At 51.4% G+C, this 27046-nt stretch overlaps 1 protein-coding gene across 20 annotated transcripts in view; it reads left to right on the forward strand.

Annotated features, from left to right (window-relative positions):
• PCBP3 (poly(rC) binding protein 3) overlaps nt 1-27046 on the forward strand; it is a 213434-nt gene that overhangs the window by 116210 nt on the left and 70178 nt on the right. For 2 of the 20 annotated variants that reach the window (XM_032630014.1, XM_032629999.1), the window contains exons 3-4: nt 4065-4147; nt 4490-4617. The exons of the other annotated variants lie outside the window; for them this stretch is intronic. The gene's annotated coding sequence lies outside the window, so the exon portion shown is untranslated. The remainder of the gene's footprint in view (nt 1-4064; nt 4148-4489; nt 4618-27046) is intronic. 20 annotated transcript variants of the gene reach the window in all.

Below are 27046 nucleotides of genomic sequence, written 5' to 3' on the forward strand. Positions count from 1 at the left end.
TCAGTTACATCTCAAAGCTGATTGACTGACTGGTTTTTTGCGAGAAAGAAAGGAGGACCCCTTTTCGGAGCAAGATAACCTCCAGAGCTTAAGTTATTCTCAACCACAATGTCCAGTATTTAGTGAAAAATTAAAAACAGGACCAAAAACGAGAGGTAAAACGGATGAGAAATAAAACCACAGATGACTTATAGAATTGCACTACCAGACAAGAACTTTAAAGTCATGAAGATTATTGTCTTAAAAAATAGAATAGATATAAAAATATACGAAAAATAGAGAATTTCAAGTGAAATCATAATCTCTGAAAAGAATCCTATGGATTTAAAAAATATAGGATCTGAAACGAATAATTCAGTGGCTCTGTGACAGAAGACTGGACACTGCCTTCAAGAGCTGAGCAGCACTTCAGTGAAGTACATCTGTGTTGAAGCACAAGAGAAAAGAGAACAGAATAGTACAAATAGAACACGAGAGACTGTGGGGCAGAGTCAGAAGGCCTAATGTCATGTAATGAGTGGCCCAGGAAGTGGGGGGAGATTTCAGAAAAATATTGGAAGATATAAAGGCCATGGACTTTTCCAAAGCATTGAAGATATTCATGCTAGAATCATGAAACTGCTGACCCTGAAATGAATAAATAAAGAAGGAAGCAAACAAATAAGCAAAAGTAACTTTTCACATCGAGGCGTCATTGCTCGACCCTTGAAAACTACAGCAAAGAAAATCTTCAGAGCAACCAGAATTAAAGATGGCCCATCATTCTCAGAGTCTGCAATCTGGCGCGTCTGGTGGCCTGTGCGTGCACACGCCACTGTGGGGTATGCATCCTGAACGGAGTTGCCGTGTCCTTGCTTATACACATCTTTTGCTCTGCTGGCCGATGCCCCAAAGTCTGTACTCATAGCAGCAAAATACAGACCTGCCTCGTGGTATGACGGTTCAGGCAATCACCTTTTCCCATTGCTCTTCAAAACTACACCAGATTTCAGAGAGCAGCATCTTTTTTCCCCCTCCATACAATGCCTTTTTTACCCAAAACAAATGAAGTAAAGACTATATGGAGTGGTATTGTAGCACTATGGCTTCGAAAGAGGGATATTCACCAATTCCTTGATATGACCTTTTCCACCAGAAAACATGGAACGAGTGTCCTTGTGCACCGTATCTGGATGAGCAGCCAGCAGCCTGCGTGTGTCCATCCGTGAGAGATGCACAGACAGCACCTCTCACCACACGTTGTTCTGCTGTCTGCTTCCGTGCATCTGGAGGTGCCTTCCTGCCGGGACGACACTTTGCTGTGCCGGAACTCTGTAAAAGCCCTCGGAGTGCAAACCAACCATGCGCCTCAAAAAGGTTTATAAATTGGTGAAGAAAATAGTGCAGAAATGAGGATGTACCTTCCAGAGTGACCCCCGGACCACTCTCCTCCAGCCGGGAGCCCTGGCAAGCCCCGCCCTCCTCCGGCTCAGACCATCAGGCTTGCTTATATCATGTTCGTGCAAGTGCAAACTCCGCTCGTTTACTTCGGAACTATTCATTACTGTTGTAAGTTTGTTTTCACTGTTCAATTGAAGTATTTTTCTACCTGTAAAAATGGTTTGGTTATCTTTGGCTGGGATTGAATGCATCATAACTTTTCTATTATAATTAGTGGATACATTTTTTCTCCTGTATAGTAGAAGGAGTTTCAGAACAAAATAATAGCCTAAGTGACTGGAAGGTGTTTAAAAGTTCCCATTGCTCCTCACCCCTGCCAGCACTGGGCAGGGTATTTGTCAGACTGCTATATTTTAGGCAGTGTAGTGGGTGCGTACTTATATCTATTTTTGATTTTAATTTGCATATCTTTGATTACTGTGAGACTGAGTACCTTTTCATGTGCTTATTGGCCATTTGGACCTCTTGTTTTATGAAGTGCTTTTCTCAGTTTTCACCCATCTTGCTATTTATGTGTACAGCGTTTATAAGGGAGAGCGATCAGGCTGGCCCCAGGTGTTTCCACGGCAGGTTGCATGCTAGGTAAAAGTGTAGCAAGGTATACAGAATCTTTAGGAAAGAAAGAATTTTCTCAATAATACATTTTCAGACATGTGAGGACCTAGGGAAAAGTGATGCTCACGCACCCTCGCTGAAGGGCTCCTTGAAGATGGCGCTGGACTCTGGACAGCGCAATGGACTCAGGGGTGAAGGGGCACAGGAAGGATGGGGGAGACCCACAAGCACGGTGCACAGGGATACGTCGAGGATGGGATTCTCGAATGGCAGACCTTCACGAGGCGGCAGCAGCAGTATTCACAGTAGTGACAAGGAGGGAGCCGGGGGTGGGGCTCGCAGAGGGGACGGAGAGGCGCGAGCCGCACGCTTCACGCTCTTCAGGCCAACTAATCGATGCATAGGGATTTAAGATCGTCATCCAGAGTTATCAGCAAAAGCACCAAAGCTAGCCAGATGAGGGCTCACACCGGGCAGTGGGGGAGGGTGTAGATGTGGTCACTCCTGAGCCATCCTTGGTGGGTCAGCACTAATCCTCGTAATGGACAGAGGCCCTGAGCAGGGCTTTCCCCGCCACACCCGAAGTACAGATATTCAGTAAACAACTTAAAAAAGAGCTCAGCCTCACTCACGGTGGTTACATTTTTAAAGTGTCAAGCAATTAAACTGGTGTGGTAATATTTTTCATCTTGCAGTTTGTCAAAGATCAAAGTGTTTGAGGGTGAATCCAGTGGCTGGAAAAAGAGCACCCCGGAATTTGACGGGGATATAACCCGCAGAGGCCTGTATGGAGACGATTTGGGTTAACTTCTCTGAAATCAAAAGTGTACAGTATTCCTAGGCTCGTGCCGAGGTGCCTCTGAATGTGTTGATTCAAAAAAAAACAATCTAAGATGTACTGATGGTAAAGAATAACACGCCAGGTGCAGAACAAGACATGCATTTTCCTTCCACGTGCACAGAATGTGTCTGGATGGACCCACCAGCGGATGTTAATGGTGCCTGTGAGCTCAGAAATACTACGGGAGTCTTTTCATTGTTTAACTTTTTACTCTTTACATTCCAATATCTATGGTTTTGAACGGTTATGAAAACCACCCAAGACCCAGAAAAGTTGTAATAGTCATTAGGAATAAAAGGAATCTATATGCATTGCCAAGTTCGTGTCAAACTCATGGTACGTTAATACTATTTAATAATCGAAACGTGAAACATGAAGTAACTCACCCATCGCTCTGGAGAACGCAGCGGGGGGAAGAATGCTCTGGCACCATTACTGCTCCTACATAGAAGGGACACAGAGTACGGTCACTTCAAGTGCTGTAGAGAGCAGTGAGGCCTACACATGCCGTGCTCTCGGGAGGAATAACCGCCCTCTCCCCACGAGCGCACGTGTACCCGAGCAGCCAGCAGGCCAGGAGGGATTCCGCCAGGTCACTGGGAATCGCCAGCCCCGCAACCCTGCCGTGTGCTTTCCTTCTCTGAACCTGCTTCCTCCTCTATGAAGCGGTGACGGTGACACCTGCTTCCTAATCCCGCGAAGAGTGTGTGTTAAGTGAATAGACGTGAAAGTGCTTAGAAGTAACAAAGTGCTGAAGAAGTGTTAGTGTCTCTTCCTTTTAAAGATTTTGCATGTTTTCATCAGCCAGCCTGTGTTTCTGGAACACAATTCGTTAGGTATGATTAGGGTGATGGCTAGATCTTGAGGTTCATCTGAAATTTGGGAAGAGTTTCGCTGCGGCTCAAGCCCACTGAGGAGCCTCCGGGGTGTGGGTACCAGGAGTCCGGGGCAGGCCCTCCTCAGCTGCTTTGCTCCATTAGAGGAGCAGTGGTGCTTGGCTGGGGCCCACAGCACCCCGGGCATCTCTGACTCTTTAAACGTGGCACCAGATTTTTTAAAACGTATTTCTGTTATAACGATTGAGAATAGATGCAAAACAAATTTCAAGTATAAAGGTGTCCCGTGAGCCTCCAAACTGAGAGTATGAGCAGGAACCGGGGCCGAGCGGGACCTCGGGCCGTGCCGAGCTCAGCGGGTAACATGACGCTTTCCCCTTGCTTTTTGGTAGATGGACAGTGTCCTCACCCGCTGGGGAAGCAGGTGGGCTGGCAGGACAGGCGACCACGGGCCGGGAGGAGGAGACGCTCCCAGGTACTCTCGTCTACCCCGCTGGTGACCTGCCTGCCCGGCCCCTCCTGGCTGCTCTGTCACTTGTGCCCTGCCTGCGCCCCACCCCAGTGCCTGTTGGTTGCCCCCCCTCAGCCTGGATCCTGACCCTCCCCTCTCCCACCCGGCTCGGGGCCTGGTCCTCACGTTTGGTTACCCCTGTGCTCGACCACTCCTTCGGAGATTCTTAACCCCGAGTTGCACCCTGACTCCCATTAACCTCGCTCGGCCACGGAGCACGTGGAGAGCCCCTGACGGGGGCGGGCTCCCCCGCTGGTGTTCGCACCCTCTCAGACCTGCTTCTTGTGTGTTCGTTTCCTTTAACAGGGTGGTTTATAGTGAACTGAGAAGGAACGTTGGATTCTTGCAGTGACGCGGTCGGGAGTGTGTGGTGCCGTCCCTCCTCATCCACACAGAATGTCCACCCTGTCACTGGCCACATGCGGGTCTCAAAGGTTAGAAACAGAGTGAAGGTGATGAGATGCTTCAGAAGCAGAGCTGATCTTAGGAATAATTTTAAATGAGGCTGGAAGGTAGGGTTGCTATCCCAGAGGCAACAGCCTCACTGGGCAGACAGATCAAACCCGCGCTCTGCGCCAGGTCTGGTTCTGGGCAGGGTCGGATCCGACAGCAAACACTGACGGGCTCTGTCCCCAGAGACGGCGTCAAAGGTAGCCCACACGCCTAAGAAATGCGAAGGTGATGCGCTCCGTGGACAAAGGAAAGGGGAGAGCAGGAGCGCGCGAGTGCGTGTGCATGTGTGTGTGCGTGTGCGTGCACTCAGTTGGGAGCGGCCTCACTGAGAAGGTGACGTTTAAGTAAGGGTGAGGGAGTGAGTCACAGATGGAGAAGAGCACTCCGGGCAGAGGGAACGGCCAGTGCGAGGGTCGTAGGTGAGGAGGCTGGAGAGCAGCCCAGGGCAGCCTGGCCAGAGCCGTGAGCGGGGTGGGGCTGGGTGCTGGCGCCTGCTAGGAGCTTACACTCTGGGTGGAGGGGGCGCCTGAGAGGAATTCGCTTCTTGAAGAATGCACCTCTGGCTCTGGGCAGAGAATAGACGCTCAGGGGACCCTGGCTGGAATCAGAGACCAATGAGGAGGCTTTACCTGCGCCCAGGTGAGAGTGGTGTGAGGGGTTGGCGAGGGCTGGCCAGACTCGGGCTGTGTTTTGAAGGTGGAGCCAGTGTGAACCCCTGAGAGAGTGGAAGTGACCTGAGGGGCAGGGACAGCGGCAAGGACTAGGGCTGAGGGGCAGCGAGGACAGAGTGTCTCCAGTGCTCGCGTCGGTTCGGGAGTGATTGGCCTCTGGACGCGTGCAGGTGAGATGCTGACATTCGTGCACCTGTCAAGCACACAGCTGGACAGATGGCACCGGAGCCTCGGAGAGAGAATGCACTGGGGGTGTGGGCTCGTGCGGATGCCATGCAGGAAACACTGGCGCCACCAAAGGGGCGTCTGCGGGAGGAGAGAGGTCTGGCGTGGACCCCAGGAACCAGCAGGGGGGTCCCGGGCAAGTCTTCGGAGCCGGGCAGACTCCATCCCTGCTGTTGGTGGGGAGGGAGAACTGGGCTTCCAGCGGGTGGCCTGGAGGGGACAAGAGCGAAAGTGGGCGCCCATGGAGGAGCAGAGAGGGGAAGAGCTGGGGCAGCAAGGACAGGGCTTTACCGAGTTGCTGCAGTGGGAAGAGAGGGGGATGCGGGGGAGTTGTCGATGAGCAGAAACGGGGGCCTGGTCCTGTGCAGGCAGGAGGTGGACAGAGGGACTGTCCAGCCACGAGGGTGGCGTCTGGCAGCGATGGACATGCTGGGCCGGCAGGTCTGTCCCAGGAAGCAGAGGGGGGAACCGGGAGGTAAGAAGATGGAGAAATCGGGGTGAGATGCGTGTCGTCCTCATGAACGGCCAGTGTTCACCCGTTTGTGGCATTCAGGAAAAGGCAATCTCTTGTGGGTCAACTTACGGTTGAACGTCTTCCGGTTCATGAGGATTGTGCAGGCATGCCTGGAAGACTGGGGGCCCGGCTGGGCCAGGGGAGGGCAGCGGGATGGCAGGAGCCCCAGCCTGCGTGTGGTCTGCCGTGGGAGCCGAAGCGGCCGCCCGGGGAGAGGCGTGGCATGGGCAGAGCCCACGGATGGCGACTCCACGGCGGGACGGGGAAAGGGCCGGGCGGACCTTCCTGGTGGGAGGGGCTGGGACAACAGACATGGCTGGTGGCCACAGCTGACTTTCTCTCCACATTGGTGGCAGCTGTAAATTAATCTCTATCAAAGTAGAATATGTTAGAAAAATTTAAAAAATACAACCACCTTTTCAAGTTAGAGAACAGTACTTGGTTTCCATGGTAACTGCCAATCATTTAACTAGGGCAAGTGTTACGTGGTGACACAGGGTAATTACAGACAACAGGGAAATTGCAGGGTATGTCTTACATAAATCCAGAGTGGCTGCATGGTTAGCTTCTGCTCCTGAAGCAAAGCTGCCCCTGTTTCCAGAGGTCTGCTCCAGATCCTGTCCTCGGGCCATCACTGCCGGGGCAGGGCCTGCCCTCTGCCACGCTCTCTGCTACCTGTGAGTCCCGCTGTCTTCCCCTCTCTGCGCTGGGGCCTCAGGCAAGTCTTCCCCGGGCGCACTTGACCTGTGCCTCTGCGGGGCCTTCCCGGGGCCAGGCTGGGAAGAGGTGGAGGCCACACACGGGCCCCAGGCAGCGGCCGTTGAGAGTAATCTATCAACCAGAACTTAAGAAGGGTGTTTCTAGACCTTTTATCAACCGGCTATGAAAGAAACCCTAAATACGGTAAAAAGACAGGAGAAGCGGAACACAAATCAGTCTCTTGCAGATTGGAACAGGACGGTTACTTGAGAACATCCATCTGCTGTCACCTATACCAGAGTCCCCCCGAAGACAGAAACTTTAAGGCAGCAGCAACAGTAGAATCCTTGCTGAAACAGGGGTAGCTGAGTCAGAGGCTCAGACTTTTGGTTAATTATTAAGAGATAGAAGCAGATAATGCTGTGGATGAAAACATCACAGGAGACTCGTGCAGAGCCTGTTGCAGGTAAGTACGAGGACTCAGACACTCGGCCCAGAACCGGTATCCATGGCAGGTGAGTCAGGCCTCTCAAAAGCAGAACTGTGGGCATAGCCAAGAGCTGCCATGCATTTGAGGAGGACCAAACAGCAGGAGAAGCCCAAATGCAACAGAAGAACATATGTTAAGCGAAGACTTACGGCACGAAGACAAGAATATTCATAAAAGAAACAGCTCCTTCAAAAGAAACAAACAAAAATTTTGGAAAGCCAAGTTATCAACACGGAATAATCAGGATGGTTTAAATTGCAGAACAGACAGAAGTGAAGAAGGAATTAGTGACTGGACAAATGAACCGAGGATTTATTCCAGAATGCAAACCTAAAGGACCAGAGCTGTTGCAGAATGCGGGCCTCAGCCACTGAGAGGTGGAGAGTGTGAGAGAAAAGGGTGAGACCGTGAGGACTCTGAGAGGCTCTCTTCTCTGTGGATAGGAGTCTGAAGAGCAGAGAGCAGAGAAGGCTGAGGGAGGATGATGAGACACATCCTGGAAGAAGCCTCTCAGGGCTCAGAGCGTGTTGGGGGTAAAGTGTTGAGGGGGGGTGGTTGGGGGTTGAGGGGATGGTGAGAAACCACAAGGGCCTGAATACAGTGGGACAGAATTTCGGGACAGGGCCAAAGAGAAACCCCCAAAGTGGCTGGCAGGAGGTGCAAGGGTCTGGCTCTCAGTTGGCATCAAAATTCTCTATGACAAATGTATACTTTAGAATTAATTGGATCGATATCTTCAAAGTACTTGGGGAAGAAGGATTCCAAACCTGGAATTTGAGACACAGCCAGGATTCAAGTCGAAGGGCAAAGGAAGGGTGTTTCAGACAGTCAAGGACTCAGAGGTCTCCAGCCTCACCCCTAAGACTCTGAGAAAATGAAGAGAGATAGCCATCCACAAAAGAGATTAGCATTTGGTTCCACTGATAATGGTGGGAAAGAATCCAGGGCAGCACGTAGCTACTCTAAATAACTGTCGGTGCCTGTTGGTATGCAGATTAAAATGAGAGTTGAAAAAATCTTGGTAGGTTCCAGCGTTATTTTTTGTCGATGGTTTGTTCAGCGGTTAGTTGTGATTTTGGTGTTTTCGTAAGAAGAGGTGAGCTCACGTCCTTCTACTCCACCATCTTGTTTCTGTCCTACAAACCGAAAAATCTTATGTATATGTATTTATATAGTGATGAGAAGGAGAAGAGTGAAAGATCATTAAACATCAGCTCTCTTTCTGGGGGAATACGTAGACACTATTCAAGCCTATAGTGTATGAGTGTGCATTTAAGCACGCTCACAATGTACCAGGAGCCACCAGTCACAGGGAGAGATTGTGCAGCTTCAAGTCTCGTGGAGGAAAAACTCTGGAACAACGAAAACCTGATTAAGTCACCAAAAAAAAAAAAAGAAAGGTAGAGAAGAAGGAAGAAATTAGAAATCAAAGTAAATGTGTAAAGCAAGACGTCATGTGGCATTAGTTCAAATGTATGTGAAATTTCTCTATTGAAAGGCAAAACTCAGGTTGTCTTAAAATTGACACAGAAACAGAATTAATGGGAGGAGTACTAGGCAAATGGTAATCACTGGGAAGCAGGCCAAGCAACATTATTTTCAAGAAAAAGATAAAAAGCATTAAATGGATCAAAGATACTTCATTTTGATAAGTTATAATCCTCTAAGAAGATATGATACTCATGAACTTTTATGTATATAATTACATAGCTGTAAAATTTATGGAGGAAGAACTTCTAAGAATAGAAAATGGACAAATCCAGTACCATAATGGGAAACTTTAATTGAAAAATCAAGAAGACAAAAAAATTCATATGGTTATGAAGAATTTGAATAGCATTCTTGACAAATTGTGTTCCAAACGCAGGATATACTTTCCTACTTTCCTTTCTCCCTCCCTTCCTCCCTCCCTTCCTTCCCTACTTTCTTCCTTTCTATTTTGCAAACACACCAGGACCATTCACAGATATATTTACCATGTATTTTACTTTAAAGGAAATCTAATTTTTCAACAGCGGAAATCATTAAGTACAGTAAAAATGGAAATTAACCACAAAATGATAATCAGAAGTAACCCAGACTCCATTACATATCTAGAGATTTGGGAATGCTTTTAAATAAAAGCATAAACTGAATAAAAAGTAATGAAAATGAGATAATACTGCACGTCAAAACGTGAAGGATGCTGTCAAAACTCTTCCCAGGAGAAAATGTTGGAATGCTGGAAACACTTAAAATAAATGAAACAACCCTATGACTCTAAATGTTAGAGGAAGAATTACAAAATAATTCAAGACAAAGTAGGAAAACTTAATGAAGATAAAGGTAGAGATGAATACGGCAAAACGTGAAAACGTTGCCACGTATGATGTAGAAAGTCTGGATAGCTATGGGAATGACTGGAATGGTGCTCAGAGTCTGCACTCGCTGAGGTGCCAGTGAGGTCCTACTCCACAGCACGTTCTCACTCATCCAAAAGGAAACATAATTCTTAAGGTGTGCAATTGTTTTAGAGAACAGAAATGTCAGAAGTTCCCTGAATCATTTGATAAGATCAGCAATGTTGTGATATAAAAGTCACACAAGTAATCCTACAGTCATCTATAGGTAACTCTGCCTTCTGAGACAGATGCGCAAACCCTAAATAAAATGTTAGCGGGTCAAATCCAGCAATGCATTCAGTTTTAAGTACCTCTCTAGCTGTAAGTACCTCTTTGATTTAAGAGGCGTTTTGAGGAGCTGTGGTTTGGAGAGGTGCCCGGTTGTGCCTTGTCCTCTCTCTGCTCTGTTCCTGTCTGTCTGGCGTTCTTGGTTTCCTTCTCTGTGTATCACTCTTCTCGAATTCTTCTCATTGCTTTATTTTGTTTTTGACTTTTAAAAATGTTCTCTTTCTTCTATTTTCCTCTGTTGTGTTTATTCAATCTCGTGTGTCTTCTAATTTCATCCTGATTTTGAAATATTTTTTCTTTTATTCTTGATTCTTTCCTGAATTCTATGACCTAAATTTTGAGTTTTTCTCATTCTGATTTATAGTTTTTCATCTCTTGCATCATTATCTTACTGTCTTTTGATCAACTTAAAGATATTATAGTTTTTCTATTTTTGTCAGCATGGCTTTATGGTGTGTGTTTATTGTCAGTAGGGTTGTTATTTTGTTGCCTGTTTTCTTTTGTCTTAAAAAAAACTTTGTATGATATTTAACATCACACGAAATTTGTTTTGCTGAACTTTTAAGAAGGGAGGTATTGTTTATAAGAGCATTGCTAATTTCACAGCTCTAGAATGCCCTCTTCTGTTACTTTTATGAAGGTTTAGTATGAGGACTTGCTGCAGTTAGAGTGTGTCTGGTGGGAGCTGCTGGGGGGGTCCGGAAGCTGGGTAAAGGCCTTGTGTCGCCGTTAAGTGCTCCGGTTTTGATAACTGGTTTTGTACTCTGCCTACCCAGATGCCCTTGGTTTTAGAAAATATGCTCTAAAGTATTTGGGGTCCAGGCAAGTGCTGTCTTGTAGTCACTCTCAGCCGGTGTGGATTGATGGGGAACAAATACCTGTACAACCAAGCAGGCCTGACTGTGAGCGATGGGGGGCAGTTAAGGGACCTGCAGAAGTGTGTTGTAATGTTCAGGCAACTTTTCTCAAGGTTCCACATTACATCCCAATAAAAAGTTGTCAAGCAGGTAAGTAAAACGAATTCTTCAGTGGAAAACACGGTGGCCCTTCTCCTCTGTACAGATCTCCTGGGAGACTCGGGAGCGGGGAGGCCAAGGGGCAGCAGGTGGGGTCCCAGGTGAGCCGAGGGGGGCGCCGGGCTCTGGGCCGATGCAGGGGCTGCCGTTTCAGCGTCTCGACACTTTTCTCAAACTGCAATTTTAATTAAAACAAAATCAATGCCTCAGAATATAATTCAAAAATCTAATGAGAAGAGGAAAAGCGCCCTCCTGAAGTGACGTGGGGTTTCGGGGCCCAGGAGGCCCAGAGGGCGGCTGGCGAGAGCTCCTCCCTCGGCCCGGTGGGCGCCTCCCACTGTCCCGAGGTTACTGGTCACCAAGCGCGAGCCGCTGAAGGTGTGCGCGGCTGGTTCTCTACCTACTCGGGTGGCGCCCGGAGTGGGTCTCTGGACTCGCGGCGTGCAGCACTGCCGGCCGGGCCTCGTGGTGGGGAAGCCGGGCGGGGGCTGGGGCGGGGGTAGGTGCTCGGGCGCTTCTCGCCCGGGGCTTTCCACTCACACCCGAGCCGAGCACGTCCCCACCCCGTCCCCCACGGTGGCCCCGCCTCGTGGCCGTGGAGAGCAGGACCCTGGAGCTGCCCGGGGCTCTGAACCCTGGGGCCGCGTGAGCCCCGTGCTGGGGAGGTGATGCCTCTTCTTGTGGCAGTCTCCAGGGAGCTGGGACTCCAGCCGGCCGAGGGCGGTGCGGTGGCTCACCAGGCACGCTTGTGCCCGTTTCGTGCCCAAGAGGCTCATCTTGAGATGCGGGCTCCTTGGTGACCTCGAGGCCCCTCAGCGTCACCCCCACAGCCAGGCCTGACCGCCCCGCCCTCACTCTCCGCTCCGTTGCCCTGGGCCCCCCAGGCCTCTGCCCCGTGCCCAGGGCCGGGTGCCTCGCCCTCGCGGCACCTCGGATCCCCCCGCGCGGCCCCGCCCTCGGCCTGCCACCCACCCTCCCGCACTCGAGCCTGTCTGGCCCTGGCGTCCTTTGGAATCCAAGGTCCGGGCCCAGCCGGTTCTCGTCACCACGCCCCCTCGCCTGACCCTGGGAGGTCTCTGCCCACAGCGGCCCTGCGTTCCCCACCGCTGGTCTCCAGCACGACCACCCGGATCTGAGCGCTGCCCGAGGAGAGCGGTACCCAGGTGATGTCAGCCGCGTGTGGCCCCAGGCCGGCCGCCCCTCCCCACGGGCTGCGGCAGCCTCTCGGTGGAAAAGGAGGTGCCTGGGCAGAGGGCAGAGGGATCACAGACGACCCCCCGCCCCCCCCCCCACGTCTGTGCCCCCGCTGTGCGTGCCCCTCTCCACACGGGCTCCATGCCGGGTGTCAGGCCGCTCGCTGTCGCTTTGTCTCCCGCCCTGGAAGCGCCCTTTCCACGCGGCTGGTGACCTGTCGTGAGCTTCTTGCTCGTTCTCCGCCCTGGGCAGTGCGGCTTTCAGGACGTCGCTGCAGCCACTGCTGGGCTGCGCTAGCACATGTTAGGCTCGTGCAGTCCGACGAGGTGAGGCAGCCTAGCCGGGAAACAGCGAAGCACCCACACCGCTGTGCCCGTCGCCTGCCGGAGTTCAAAGTAATCACGTTTACAAACTAGTCACATTTGTAACTATGGTGCACATCCCTCCCGTGTCTGTTCGTGACGCCGACGGAGCTGGCCGGTCGTCTTGGGGTGCCGACTGTCCCTCTGAGTCTTAGGGCCGCTCAGGGCCTCCAGGGCAGCAGCATGGAGAAGGGTGCGCAGAGGCGGCTGCAGCTAAGCTGGGGCCTTGGAGACAGTGCTGCCCGCCTCCCTGCTGTCTGCCGCTGGAGGAGACGGCCCAGCCACAAGGCCCACCTCTCCACTCCCCACCCCCAGCCCACCCGCAGGCTCCTGGCCTCGCGCACACGGGGATGGTCAGACGTGTTCTCCCCAGAGCACAGACTTTCCTCTCTCCCCAGCCCCAGCAAATAATTGAGCCCTGGCTCAATTATTCTTTGGACCCGGACGCTTTCAGAAACAATACAGTAAACGCATTCCTCACCTTCCTCTGTTCCTTTCTCTTATCTCCTATTCTTACTCTAGAATTATCCTGGCAAAATCAGGCTTAAAGTTCCTCATTTGTATAACACTTTGCAAATTACAGAGTGCTTTTCATGTCACTGAAAGGTGGGTATTTTCTCGTTTGTATTTAGAACGAGGAACAGAGGCTGAGAGCAGCCGAGTCTGGGCATTAGCCTGGGGGTCGAACTCAGGGTCCTCTGCAGAGCAGGCCCCCAGGAGCCGTGTCACTAGCCGGGAGTCACCAGGCCCCAGAGAGTGTCCCTGGGGGTTGGAGGAGCCGATGCGGCTGCATGGGCGCCAAGTGCACCCGCAGAGCCGCCTCGCTGCACGGTACTCTCTGCCCCCGCCCCTACTCCTCCGTCGCCCTGGCAGCCGCCTGGACCTCCCTCCAGGACCTCCTGCTGGGGAACATACCAGAAGTCAGTCCAGGACAAGGTGTGGTGGGCAGATTTGTAGGCTTACACCCCGGCCTAGAGGCCTTGCTGAATTCCCCCCTTGAGAGTAGGCGACACGTGGGACGTTGTCCCATGATTGTGTCGCGTTGCCTGGCAAAGAGATTTTGTGGATGTCATTCAGGTTTCTAGTCACCTGACTTTGAGTGACTCAGAGGGAGGTGCCCTGACCTAATCTCAGGAGCCCTTCTGTCTGGGTCTGGACGTGGGAGGTGGAAGAAGACAGAGACAGGAGGATTCCAGTGGGAGAGACCAGGAGATGCAGATGGCGTCTGGGAGCCAAGAGGGCCCGGCCGGTGGCCACAGAGACAACCTCCGCCTAGAAGAGCCTGGCTCCCAGGGAGACCACAGCAGTGGCTGAGTCCTGTGTGAATGAGGACCAGCCATCCCATGTCTGGGCCTCTGCCCCCGCTGGCCGTGAGCTGATAAGTAGGCGCTGTGTTCAGCCCTAAGTTATGGGGTTTGCTCTCCAGTGGTAGAGAAAGCTGCACCGACCAGCAGGGGTGGCATCGTGCTGGGCTGTGTTGAGTCTCAGGGCCACTTACAATTAACCCAAATCCCTACTGATGAGAGATGCCGCCTTCATCCCAGGCACTTATGGTCCACGCTCCCCTCCCCCCACAGAGTGCTGTGATCCACAGCATCTCAGAATTTGTCCCTCTGCCAAAAGGCCAACTTATGACCCGCCTTATTCCTCAGCTCTGTGCTTCCCGAGGAACATGGCAGTCCTTCTGTCATGGTTTCTGTGGCCTCCCATTTCAGTCACACCTTCAGGCTGGGAGGGAGGTCCTTCCAAGTGGGGGCATGGCAGGCTCTGCCCACACCCAGGCCTCGCCAGACCCCGTGGTCTCCTCAGTGTGTTGCGTGGCCCTTATTCAGGTTATCCTTGGCTTCTTTTGTAAGTATTACTGATGTATAGGAGAGATACTTATTATTGCATCTTTAGTTTATAATCTGTCATCTTAGTAAACTATGTCCTATTGGGTCTCATAAGCTGGGATGTGTTAGGTAGAGAATTACATTATCACAAATGATAATTTTAACGCCCTTCCCTTTTGAGTATCTATGGCTCCTCGTTATGTTTAATTTACTAACCACATGGCCTGAATCTTTGGAGTAACATTGAATTGCAGCCCGTCCTTTTCCTGTTCGGCCAGACCTCCACCTCCTCCTGCCCCAAAGCTGCCGGATGCAGCACACACCCGACCTGCCGGGTTCTAACAGCAGTGAGTTATTGACTGTTCTGGTGCTCCTTTCTGAAAACCTCTCGGCCCTGGGCTGTGACCACCCCGCCCGCACGGCCTCCAGACGCTCCTTTCCTGGACCCCGTGGGCTCTCCTCGTCCATGTGTCCGCGAGCACGCTTCTTCTGCCCACTGTCCTGGGTTCTCCACTCGCAAGACGTGCGTGTGGGCTCCCCCCTCCCGAGACGCATCCCCGACCGCCAGATGTCCCCCCTCGCGTCCTGGGCACCTGGAGAGCCACACCCCGGACCTGGCTCCTGTCCTGAGTGCTGGGAGCCGCCAGCCCTGCCCCCTCGCCTCACCCCGCCTCCCCACATCCACCACGAGCCCAGGGCCCTCGGTGTGCTCCAGGCCCCTCCTCATGCCTCGGCCTGCATGCAGATGGCAGAGAAGGCCACAGATCAGGGAGGCAGAGAACGAGGAAAGATAGGAAGCCTCCAGAGCCTCCGGGACGAAGTGTCAGCCGGTGTCTAAGGGGCCTGCCTTCCCAGGCAAACGGAGCCGGACTCGGGGAAGCTTGACAAGTGTGCTGAAGGGTGCCCGGACGCTGCCCGGGCGCCAGACCCAGCTCCCACCTGGGAGAGCAGCAGGGCAGTGTCCAGGGAGCAGCGGCCCCGCTCCTCGGGGTGCACTCGAGGAAGAGCAGGCCCACACGCCCAGGAGACACGTGAGCAGCTCCCTGTCAGATGCTGGGGGGTGCCGGTCAGATGAGGCCGGATGTGTAAATACACCGTGGGCACAGTTAAGCGTTGATCTGCGGGCACCAGCAGGGCCACCCTGATGGCACAGCCCTGAGTGTAGGTGGCAGAGGGGCGGTGCGGATGGTGCCCTTGGTGCCCATTTTCTGAACGCGAGATGCGACGGGAGGTCTTGTTGGGGCGCTGTGTGCAGCCTGGCGGGAGCGCGACGGCAGGGCCTCTGCTGGGCACAGTGCAGAGGCCAGGAGGCTGGAAGAGTGGCCTTTTGTGTGTTCCATTCATTTGAAAATAAGCCGAAGCAAATAGAGTGCAGTGTTTGCATTTGTTAATTCTCAATATCCAGTGCACTGCTGTCTCATAGTGTTTAGTTTCTCTGGGTTTGAAATACTTTGTAGTGAGAAATTAAAACTTTTTTCAAACTAGATCCCCCGAGCCTCTTATGAAGGGAGCCTTGCGTCAAGCCTGCCCCTTCCCCAGAGGGCGTCCTGACGGGACTCATGCCCACTCACCGCTCCGGGGCTGAGGGTCCCAGAGCTCCACCAGGCCTGGTCCCAAGCCCAGGTTGGGCGCAGAGTCTCCTCAGGGCCCGCGGTGCTCTGTCCCTCGACCCAGATGTGGACTTCCTGTGGCCGTGGGTTGAGGGATGTCACCAGGAGCTCCCCGAGGGCCCCGCTTAGCCCAGGCCTGGTGGTGTGGGGATCGCTGAGCTGGGTGAACCCTCCTCCCTGAGCTCTTCCCTTCCTTGGTGGGGAGGTCCAGTCTGATAGGGTCACCGTGGTGCCCAGGGGTGGGCCCTCAGGAGCAGGGAAGGTGCCCCACCGAGCAAGACCAGAAGCTGGTCTTGGCCAGGGCTGGCAGACTCGGCTGCCCGCTTTTGGAGCATTTCTCGGTTTCCTCTGCAGGACAGGCCTGGAGGTTACAAGGCACCACGTCCCTTCCGTCCGCCATTGACGGAGAGTGCGGCTCTGAATGGGCCCTTCTCTCCCCACGGCCAGCACACACGTGTGGACCTGGTCACCCTGAGGGTCACATGGTTTCCCAGGAGGAACGGGGGAGCCGACCTCATTTCCCCTTAGAAGTTAGGGGGCGTTTAGCGAGCGATGCCGGCGCCCCCAGGCCGCTCTGTGCAGGGATGTCTGAGCTGGGCCAGGTGAGCGCCGACCCGAGTCTTCAGAGAGCCCTCCCCGCCTGCCCCGCTGCCCTGTGACAGCAGCCGTATCCCTGCGGCAGGCCTGAACATTGTTTCCGGTGTCCTGTGGGCCCAGGCAGCACGGCACAGGGGCGCCTGTCAGGGACCCTGGGCTGCAGGCCCCGCATCACCTCGGGGCTTCTGCCTCTTTGGCCCTCGGGTTCATTTTCACTTGCCCTCAGCCTCTGTCTCCCTCCTCCAACCGTCAGTCTGTCTGTCTCCCTCTGGGCTCTCCTCATCTCTCTCACCCTCTGCTCCCTTCCTCTCTGCCGGGGTCCCCGCCTCTCCCCGTGACCCTGCTTGGGCCGGTCAGGGCTGTCATGATGGCCGGGCATGTGGAACGAGGTGCAAGGTACTTTTGTGCCTCAGTTTGCTCCCCACTCTCGACCCAGAACCACCCGGGTCCCTGCTGACCGCTCCGTACCCCCGCCCCTTACGGACCAGAGCCAGCCTTGTTTAGAGCCCAAGCAGCTACACGTTTTACAGCCTCGCGTCCCTCCCGGGAGCTGGCCCCGCCGCTGACCACACGTGCATCCAGTTACCACGAGGGCAGTGGGAGCGGCAGTGGGGGCAGGGAGGGCTCTGCGGCCCTAGAGGGACAGGGCCCCGTGCCCAGAGCCTGAGCCCATCCTCCCTCCCCAGCACCTTGGTGTGTCTTTCCCTAGAGCATAATCTTCCCATGAGTCACACGCAAGATGGTCCACAGGATCCAGGGATAGGTGCTCATGGAACTTACTCTCTGCCCCCTTCCCACAAGACGGCCCCATGCTGCCAAGACCCGGGCTCGGTGCCCCTGAGCCTTGGGCAAGCTGATTTAAGTCTGGGGCATGTGGTGTCACATCAGGCCCTTCACTGAGGTGCGCCACTGAGTGGGACTTGTGGGAAGTTTGGGAACAACGGTGCACCCTTTCCAGAGGGACCAGCTTCCCGGGATGACCTCAGGCCCAAGGTCTTTCTGGCTCTCAGATAAACAAGTGCTCTGGTCACTTTTAGTCACAAAGTAGCCACTAGAGTAATTAAAGTATTCGGACTCATGGGCTTAGTTAGGGCAATGCTAGCTGGTACAGTGGCACAAACATGATATAGTTTTCTTTTTTCCCTGATTCTCGATGATGGGGGGAAATGATTCTGTTTCGATTTTAGATCCTACTTAAAATAAGGGATAGAAGGAAAGAGGATGAATATCTTCTAAGCTACTGAAGAAGATAACAAGCAAAATGTCTAAGACCTAGCTCAGTATTTTTATACCGAAATGTAAGTGAAAATATATTTCATATAAGCCAACAACACTGAATAAGGAAACAGAAAAAAACCATAAGAGAGAGTTGACAGGTAGGATTAATTATTTAACTACTGATAATGAATGGAAATTATTAAACTCTCCAACTTCAAAATAAGCAGCAATTAAACTGTTCTATTTCAGAACAGAGGTTCTCAGATTGATGTGGGAAATGGAAACAACCACATGACATTTGAGGCAGACAGACCTCAGATAAAGATTAGAGTTCTTGAATTGTGTGAGGAAACAGGCACACGCATTGCTGGGGGTAGAGCAGTGCTGCAGCACAAGGCTGAATCGTGCCCTCCAGACTCAGGTGTCGGAGCCCTAGCCCTCAGTACCTTGGAATGTGACCACATTTGGAGATGGGAGTCTTCGGTGAAGTAATTAAGTTAAAATGAGGTAATTAGGGTGGGCCCTAGCCCAACGTGACTGGCATCCTTATAAGAAGAGGAAATTAGGATGCAGACACGTGTATGCACAAGAGAAATGATCGTGGGAGGACACGGAGAAGGCAGCCACCTACACGCCAAGGAGAAAGGCCTCAGGGGAAACCAACCCTGCCCAGATCTTGATCTCTCAGACCCCCAGCCTCCAGGACTGCAAGAAGATAAATTTCTGTTGTTTAAGCTGCCCAGTCTGTGGTATTGTGTTGCAGCCACCCAAGCTGACTATTATAGTACTTATGGAGGGGAACTTGTCAATGTCTAGAAAAGTTTCATTTGTGTTTACTCTTTGATCCCATGGTCCTATTTCTAGGACTCTATCCCAGAGCATCACTGACAAAAATAGGCATGACCAATAGGTATAGGAAATAGGCATACACATGGGTATTCATTTTAGCACTGTGTTAATAGCAGAAGATGGGAAATGATCCGTATGCTCACCTATGGGTTGAGTCCATTGTGGTTTACTTATACAGTGGAGTACTCTGCCACTATAGAAATGGAATGAAGGGTGTTTCTGTATTGCAGTTTACGGTCATCTCCAGAATACATTAAGTAAAAAGAAAAGCAGGGTGCAGACTTGTTCATAGTATTCTACCCTGGAAGGCAGATATGTGCGTATACAGATGTGTATGTATGTAATGTATTCATTTATATGTTTAACAACAAACAATGGAAGCATTTACCAAACCAGTTGTTTTGGTTACTTATATTGAAAGGGAGGGACCCAAAGTGGACAGAAATGGGAAGATTTTTGTGAATGAAAATCTTATTATATAATTTTGACAATGGCATCATGTAAAGGTTTTTGGATAATCAATAAACATCTAAATCAAGAAAGTATGAGGAAGCCACTCCTAAATATTGAAATTATATGGAAATTAATTAGTTTAAATATATAAATGTATGTCAAGTTGGTGATACAACCAAATAGGAAAAAATTACTTCAAGTAACTTCATAACATGGCAGTTTTGCTTTTTTTTTCAATACGTGGGCCTCTCACTGTTGTAGCCTCTCCCGCTGCGGAGCACAGGCTCCGGACGCACAGGCTCAGCGGCCATGGCCCACAGGCCCTGCCGCCCCGCGGCACGCGGGATCCTCCCGGACCAGGGCACGAAGCCGCGTCCCCTGCATTGGCAGGCGGACTCTCAACCACTGTGCCACCAGGGAAGCCCTACATGGCAGTTTTAACTCTATATTCCAAGTGGAATATTCTCTAAGGGGAAAAAAAAATAGTTCCATAGATTAATTTTTAGTAACAACGTTATTACTGTTATTTTTAAACTGTTACATATATTTGGGTAAACCCTTTCAATGTATCTCCCTCCTATGCTCTTTTCTGGATTTTCCGTTTGTTTTTTGTTCTTTTTGCTAACCTTTTTCTTTTTTCCTCTCTGCCCTTCATTTTGGGCCTTTTCTGTTGACTGCTTTTCAGGTCCACTGCCCCGGATTCTACTGTGTTCAGTCTCCTGGTAGCTGCACGCAGTGATTTTTTTTCTTTCATATTTTGTAATTTTCAATTTTAGAATGCAGTTTTTTCTTTAACTTTTCATTCTTTGTTGAGATACTCCATGTCCCTTTTGTCTACCTTTTCCTCTATTTTCTATCATATAATCATCACAGCTATTTTGAGGTCTTGGCCAACATGAATGTTTGGATCATGCCCAGACCCTGTTGGTTGTCTCGTGGCTCACTGTGAGTCTGGGAATTCTCCTCTGTGTGCTGAGCATCACAGATGAAGTGCTTCAGGGCTCCCACGTGTTCCCCCTTTGTTCCGGCAAGGAATGAAGTGGTCAGTGGTCCCCTTGTTCCTCTCAAGACTCGAGTTTCGGCTTTGTTAGGGCAGGTCTATTTCCATTTTGCCGGAGTCCCCATCACCTACGTGCAACTGCTGCGGAAAGCTTGGTCTTCTCACTGGGGTCCCTTCACTCCAGGGCCCCACACTGGCTCCTGCTGAGCTGTCAGTGTGACCCCCACTTCCCAGTTAGTTTTGACCACCCCACCCTTGCCCGGAGTCTCATTTTATGCAGACACAGGATTCACCAAAGACCCAAGGGGGATTTCACACAGGTTTTGTGTGCTCCTTCTTAGTCCCTATCTACAATCTCTGCACCCCACTTGGAAAACACCCTCAGGGACAAGCAGGATGAGTGTGGGGCTCACCTCCAGCTTCTACCTTCCCCAAGGATCGTGGGCTTCTGCTTGTCACCCAGCTCTTACCACGGGTTCCTGCCTGAGGCTAGGTCAACACCAGTGACTGCATCATGGCCCCATCCTAAATGCCACAACTTGTGTCTTGAAGGATCAAGCAAGTCAGCAATCAGGTTGATGCCATTGGAAAGCAAGAGTTGTCGTGTAACAAAAAGATGTGTTTGTTGAGGGGTTTTGTCATGCATGGTGTTGAATTTTGTCAAATGATTTTTCCTACATCTATTGAAATTTTAACTTTCTGCTAGATCCTTTTAAGGTGGTGAATTATATTGACAGATTTTGCAAATATTTTGCAAACTAATTTTGCATTCCTGGTGTAAATCCTAGTTCTTCATGATTCTTGAATTTTTCTTGCTAATATTTTTGTGAGGAGCTTGCATCTATGGTCATTAGAGATATTGGTGTTGCCATTTTCAGTTTGCTCACATCTTTGTCAGATTTTAAACTCAGAGTTATGCTTGCTTTGTATGATGCCGTTGGAATTACTTCCTCTTCCTCTATTTTTCTGAAGCAGTTTGTGTGAGGTTGGTGTTATCACTTCTCTACACATTTGGCAGAATTTCCCAGTGTTTAGAGTCTTCTTGGTGGGAAGGTATTTGACAACAAATTCAACTTTTTCAATATTTACAGGGGTATTCAAATTCCCTTCTTAGTTTGTGTCAGTTTTGGAAGTTGTGGTTTTTGAGATTGTCCAGTTCATCTAAGTTGGTATATATGTTGGCTTGAAGTAGTTCATCGTCATAATCCCACATTATCATTTTGACATCTGTAGGATCTGTAGTGGTGGCTTATCTTCATATCTCTTGTTTGTTTTCTCCTTTTCTCTTTAAGCGTTTTCCAGTTTGAAGGTTACTAACTTTATTTCATTGTTCTTGTTTATCTATGTTTTCATTAATTTCCATTCATATTTATTATTTCCCACTGTATTCATTTCCTATGGCTGCCTTAAAATATTACCACAAACTTAATGATGTAAAACAACACAAATTTTTTATCTTAGAATTAGTTCTGTAGAGCAGAATTCCAGCACAGGTCTCACTGAGCTAACATCAGGTGTGGCAGACCTGTGCTCCTTTCTGGAGTCTCGGGGAGAATGCATTTCCTTGCTTTTTCCAGTTTCTGAAGCCTCCCTCCCTTCCCTCCCACCTGCCACACTGCAGCTCTCTCTGACCCTTCCTCCCTCATCACTTTTCTCTCTAATGCAGTCAGAGAGGCTCCCCACTTTAAAGAACTCTGTGGCTGTATTGCGTCCACCTGGACCATCCAGGGAAGTCTCCCTGTTTCAAGGCCTGTAACCTTAATCCCATCTGCAGAATACCTTTGCCACAAGAGGTCACATTCACAGTTTCAGGGACTCAGATGTGGGCATCTTTGGGGTGGGCGCAGGGGTTATTCTGCTGCCACACCTACATTCCACCTACTTTGGCCTTAGTTTACATTACTTCTAGCTTCTTAACGTAGAAACCATTTGTCTTTTCTAATTTAAGCATTTAGTCCTGAAATTTCCTTCTCGGTACTACTTTAGCTGTGTTCCACACATTTTGGCATGTTGTATTTTCTATTTTTTCTTTTTTTTTTTTTTTTTTTTTGCGGTACGCGGGCCTCTCACTGCTGGGGCCTCTCCCGTTGCGGAGCACAGGCTCCGGACGTGCAGGCTCAGCGACCATGGCTCACGGGCCCAGCCACTCCGCGGCATGTGGGATCTTCCCGGACCGGGGCATGAACCCTTGTCCCCTGCATCGGCAGGCGGACTCCCAACCACTGCACCACTAGGGAAGCCCTGTATTTTATTTTTCATTCAGTTCATTGTATATTTTAAATTTCACTTGAGGTTTCCTCTTTGTCCATGGATTATTCAGAAGTGTGTTAATTTCCAAGTGTTTAGAGACATTTCTGTTATCTTTCTGTTATTGATCTCTCGTTTGATTTAATTATAATCAGAGAATAAATGCACTGTGTAATTTGAATTCTTTTCAATTTGTTGAGATTAGTTTTATGGCCCAGGATATGGTCTGTCTAGGTGATTGTTCCCTGGGTGCTTGGAAAGAATATGTGTCCTGCTGTTGTTGAGTAGACAGTTCTACAAATGTCAACCACCTCATCTAGGGGCTGGTGTTGGGTTCTTCTATATTGTTGGTGGTTTTCTGTCTAGTTGTTCTACCAGCTGTTGAGAGAGGGGGTCTTAAAGTCTCCACATGTAACCGTGGATCTGTCTATTTTCCCCTTAGTTCTACCAGTTTTTACTTCATGAGTTTTGTGGCTTTGTTGTCTGATGCATGCATATTTAGGATTGCTCACTTTTTGATGGAGAGACTTTTTATCATCATGTAATGACCTTCTTTGTCCCCGATTGTTGGCCTTGCTCTGAAGTCTGCTGTGTCTGGTGTTAATGTAATCATTCCTGATTTTTACAAAATAATATTTGCTTGGACAGCATATAGTTGGGTCATTTTTTTCATTAATACATTCTGCCAATCCCTGTCTTTTAATTGGGTATTTAGACCATTTATATCATAATGTAATAATTATTGCCATGTTAGGGCTGAAGGCTGTCATTTTATTGTTTGTTTTGTGTTTGTTCTCTCTGTTGTTTTTTTTTTTAATATTTATTTATTTATTTATTTTGGCTGTGCCTGGTCTTAATTTCGTTGTGGCATGTGGACTTCTTAGTTGCGGCATGTGGAGTCTTAGTTGCAGTATGCATGCAGGATCTAGTTCCCCGACCAGGGATTGAACCCTGGCCCCCTGCATTGGGAATGCAGAGTCTTACCCACTGGACCACCAGCGAAGTCCCTCTCTCTGGTTTTTGTTTTTCTGTTTACTCATCCTACCTCCTTTGTATTACTTCACCATTTTTTTTAGAATTTCATTTTGATTCATCTCTAACATTTTTGAGTGTATCTCTTTGTACAGATTCTTTTTAAGTGGCAGTGTCTGCAGGCTGAGCAAGGAGCTGGACAGCAATGGGGCAGAGGTGTGATGGTGGGGCGGCCACATCTCTTTGCCTTGTGGTCCAGCCCTGCTACCCCGCTTGCTGACACAGCGAGCAGTCAGCCTGCAGGACAGAGAGCAGGCCTCCTGTCCTGTGTTCACCAAGGCCCGTGGCTGAGGAGTGAAGGTGGGCTGCTGCGCCCTTCTAGTGCCCCAGGCTCTGGCTGGGCCCAGCGTGTTTTGCCTGCATCTTTGCGGAAAACATTTTCACAAAAGCATTTTGAAAAGGGCAGTTTATTAGAATGTTAGTAATGGTAGCAAGAAAGACTGACGGTAAGCAGTTTGCATGGTAATTAAGATATGTTTTCTTTCCTTGTTGAATTTATGTAGAAATGAGCTGGAACATGGTAACAGGAGCACCGATGTTGGTACTGCACGTGCCCCTTTCAGAGCACGTTCTCGTCCTTGCCTCGTAGGCTCCTCCCCACAGGCCTCCCTGGAGGACTCTGGGTGGAACCACACCTTTTCCAGACACGGCAGTGCTTCTCCTGGGGCCTCAGATAGTGAAGGTTGGTGCTGGGACTGTGACCCCGGCCTGGGGTGTCGGGGCCTCACTTCCTCCTCTCCCTTTGATGCTTTCTGGAATGTTCCAGGAAGTACAGGGGTGTCTGCACCTGGCACATTCAAACTGACTCACACACAGAGCGTTTGCAGAAAGCTGTGTCTGGAGAAAGGTTTCTGTGACTCAGAGAAGCTTGAAAACCACCTGCCATCTCGAAGAGACTTGTGTGACCAGGTGTGCCTGGGAGCGCTGGAGACGTGTGTATGGTCACCTCCTGGGGCGGGCACAGGGGACCATGCAGGGGACCTGGGACTGTGAGGATTGAAGATGAGCCTGTGGTCTGGGGGGCCGCGTGGTGATCAGGCCGACCCCCAGAGTGGAGTGAGCCGGGAGCCAGGAAGTGGGACCCTTAGAGCACTGGGTCAGCACAGCCTCCAGGTGGGCAGAGCTGCTGCCCAGCGAGCTGTGTTTGAACTCTACCTTGGACAGCTGTGCACAGAAGTCAGCAGCTGGAAAGCATGGTTGAAAAAAGAGGGACAAATCTCAAGTGAGGAAGGCCAATGTAACCGGTGTGGACTTGAGGTCCGGCCCTGATGACCTGGGAACATGGGATCCTGCGCTGACCTTCAGCTTCTCCCTGATGCATCAGGAGCTGCATGGGGTAGCAGGGCTGCCCAGGGGTCTGTGTGCTTGGCTCCCTGTGGAGCTGCACACTCTGGGGGCCTATCCACCCCTGTTAAAATAATTTACGGCACTGTGGCTGAGTGCGGAGGGAGTGCTCTTGAAGCTGAGGGTGAGACCTTCCCGATGAGTGTCCTGGCTGGGCACTGGGTCCTGAGAGGCTCCCACATGCTGGCCGAGGCTGCTGGACCAAGAAGCATCAGGCATGGCCTCCACCTGCTGGGAGTATGCAGCAGGAAGACGGGCTTGGACACTGTCCTGCTGGGAAGAACCGCAGAACCACCCATTAACCAGGTGACCGGCTGTTCTCGACTGGGGATCTGGGCGTGACAGCTTTAGTCCAGGCTCCCAATCTAAAACACTTCCAACATCCTCACCCCTCCTCGGGACAGGCTGCGCAATGGTGGAATCGGTTCTCGCACCAGTTGGAGTCCTGGGATGACCTGGAAGGCCCGTCACCGAGCTCGTGCTGCCCTTGCCCTCTTCACTCCCACCCCCACCCCAGGGCCTTTGCACGTGCCCGGTGGGCTGGGTGCTCTGCTCCCTCCTGTGTTTGAGGTCCTTATTCAAAAGTCACCACAGTGGGCCTTCCCTGCCCCTTTGTGAGGCCCACCCCCACCCTGTCCTGAGCGCCCTCCTGGCTGTGCTTAGCACTGGTCACTGCCCAGTGCCCTATGTGGCCTATCTTTGTCTTGCCTGTCATCTGTCTTGTCCACTCAAACGCAGCCTCCTTGAGGTGGGCGTTTGGGTCCTGTCCAGCACTGTTTCTAGGGGGGTGGGGAGTTGGGGGTATGGCCGAGTGTTCATGTTAACTCAGGTGAAACTCACAGTGACCAGGGACTTTGTTTTCTGAAAGGAGTGAAAAGCTGTGGGATCTCCCAGAGATTTAATCCTGCGGGAAGGGGTTCCCCCCACCCCGTCCCACTGAGCTACCTGCCCCTGGAGAAGGTGTGTGTGGATCATGCCTCCCCCTACACCCAGGGGCCGGTGGTCAGAAGAGGACACTGCTGTTGTCAGGGTGCTTGGGGAGGCCCCGTAGCCGGGAGTTAGAGTAGGTTTGGCCCATGTTTCTGGAATAGTAGGTGAGAGACGCTTTCGGTTTTGAGGGCCTTGCAGTCTTTAGCATCCAATCAACTCTGCCCTTGTAGTGGGCATGGCTTCTAACCGAAACCCACGGGGGCAGGTTTGGTCTGTTTTTGTGAATCCCTTAGAGAACTGTTTTCTTTGAAGTACTGGGATTTGGCCAGTGGAGCTCTGCTGCCTCCTAGTGGCTGGTAATTTTGCTGGATCAGGTCACACCCTTTCATCTCTGGGGCTGCCTTCCAGTGAAGGAGAGACTGAGACTTCTAGAATACCCAGATGGGAAGCGCTTTTTCCACCCCGGTTGAGTTCAGGAGGTTCTGTTGACCATCATCCTCCCGGCCTCCTTGGAGACACCTGCATAAGTGCGTCAAGACTGGATTCAGAGCGGGGCTGAGGGTCTGCAAACGTGGGATGTTAACGGAGGGCGGGAGCGGCTGCCCGTCCTCACCTCCACCTGCAGCCTCCCCGCCTGCCTATGGCCGTCGTCCTCTCGTGCTCCAGGTATCTGGCCTCTCCAGGGAGGGCGGGTGAGCTGTGAGGACGCAGTCGGGAGTGCAGGGAATGGCCCTTTAGGGGACGTGGGGGTGTCCAGGACTGCTGTGACCGCTACCCTCCCAGAGCTCCTTAGCCCACCGGGCTAGTCAGGTGTGAAGGATAGGATGTCTGGTCCAACACACCTGTGAACTGGCGGGACCGTAGGGCTTGTGCACAGACTTCAGCTGAAGGGCAGGTGTGGACTCGGGAGGGGAGTGGGTGGAGGCCAGCCTGGGCCGCATACGTCTGGCCCACTCGGTGACCTTAGGCTTCCCGTCCAGGGCGCTTGGGCTGATGTCAGCAGGAGAAGGGGCTTCAGGCCACTGGAAGGGGGACCCTGTGACTCGAGGGACAGCGCCCTCAGTGCAAGGCAATGGGCGGTGAGGCCACTGCACAGAAAGGCACGTTGATGATACACCACCTCACCCTTCGGCCTGTGCCTCCCGGGAAACTCACTGGCAGCGTGAACCTGAAGTCAGATGCCTGTTACAGAAAGACTGTCCTGAGTGGGCAGCGCCCAGGGCTGGGCAGGAGCAGAGGGCTGCACCTGCACCCCCTCCTGCCGCCCACAGGCCTTTAGGCTAGGGGCGTGTCTTAGAGCCAGTGAAGGGTGGAGAAGGGGCCACACGAACCTGGCACCGGGCCTCTGGCTGGGAGGCAGGCATGAGACCTTTGCCGAGGATGGCGGCCAGCCTTCCCTGTCCCCATTGGGCTCGAGGACCAACTGGCCTGTGGCCAGGCACGGTCTCCCCTCACCAG

This window comes from Phocoena sinus, chromosome 4 (assembly GCF_008692025.1).
Source record: "Phocoena sinus isolate mPhoSin1 chromosome 4, mPhoSin1.pri, whole genome shotgun sequence".
NCBI lineage: Eukaryota > Metazoa > Chordata > Mammalia > Artiodactyla > Phocoenidae > Phocoena > Phocoena sinus.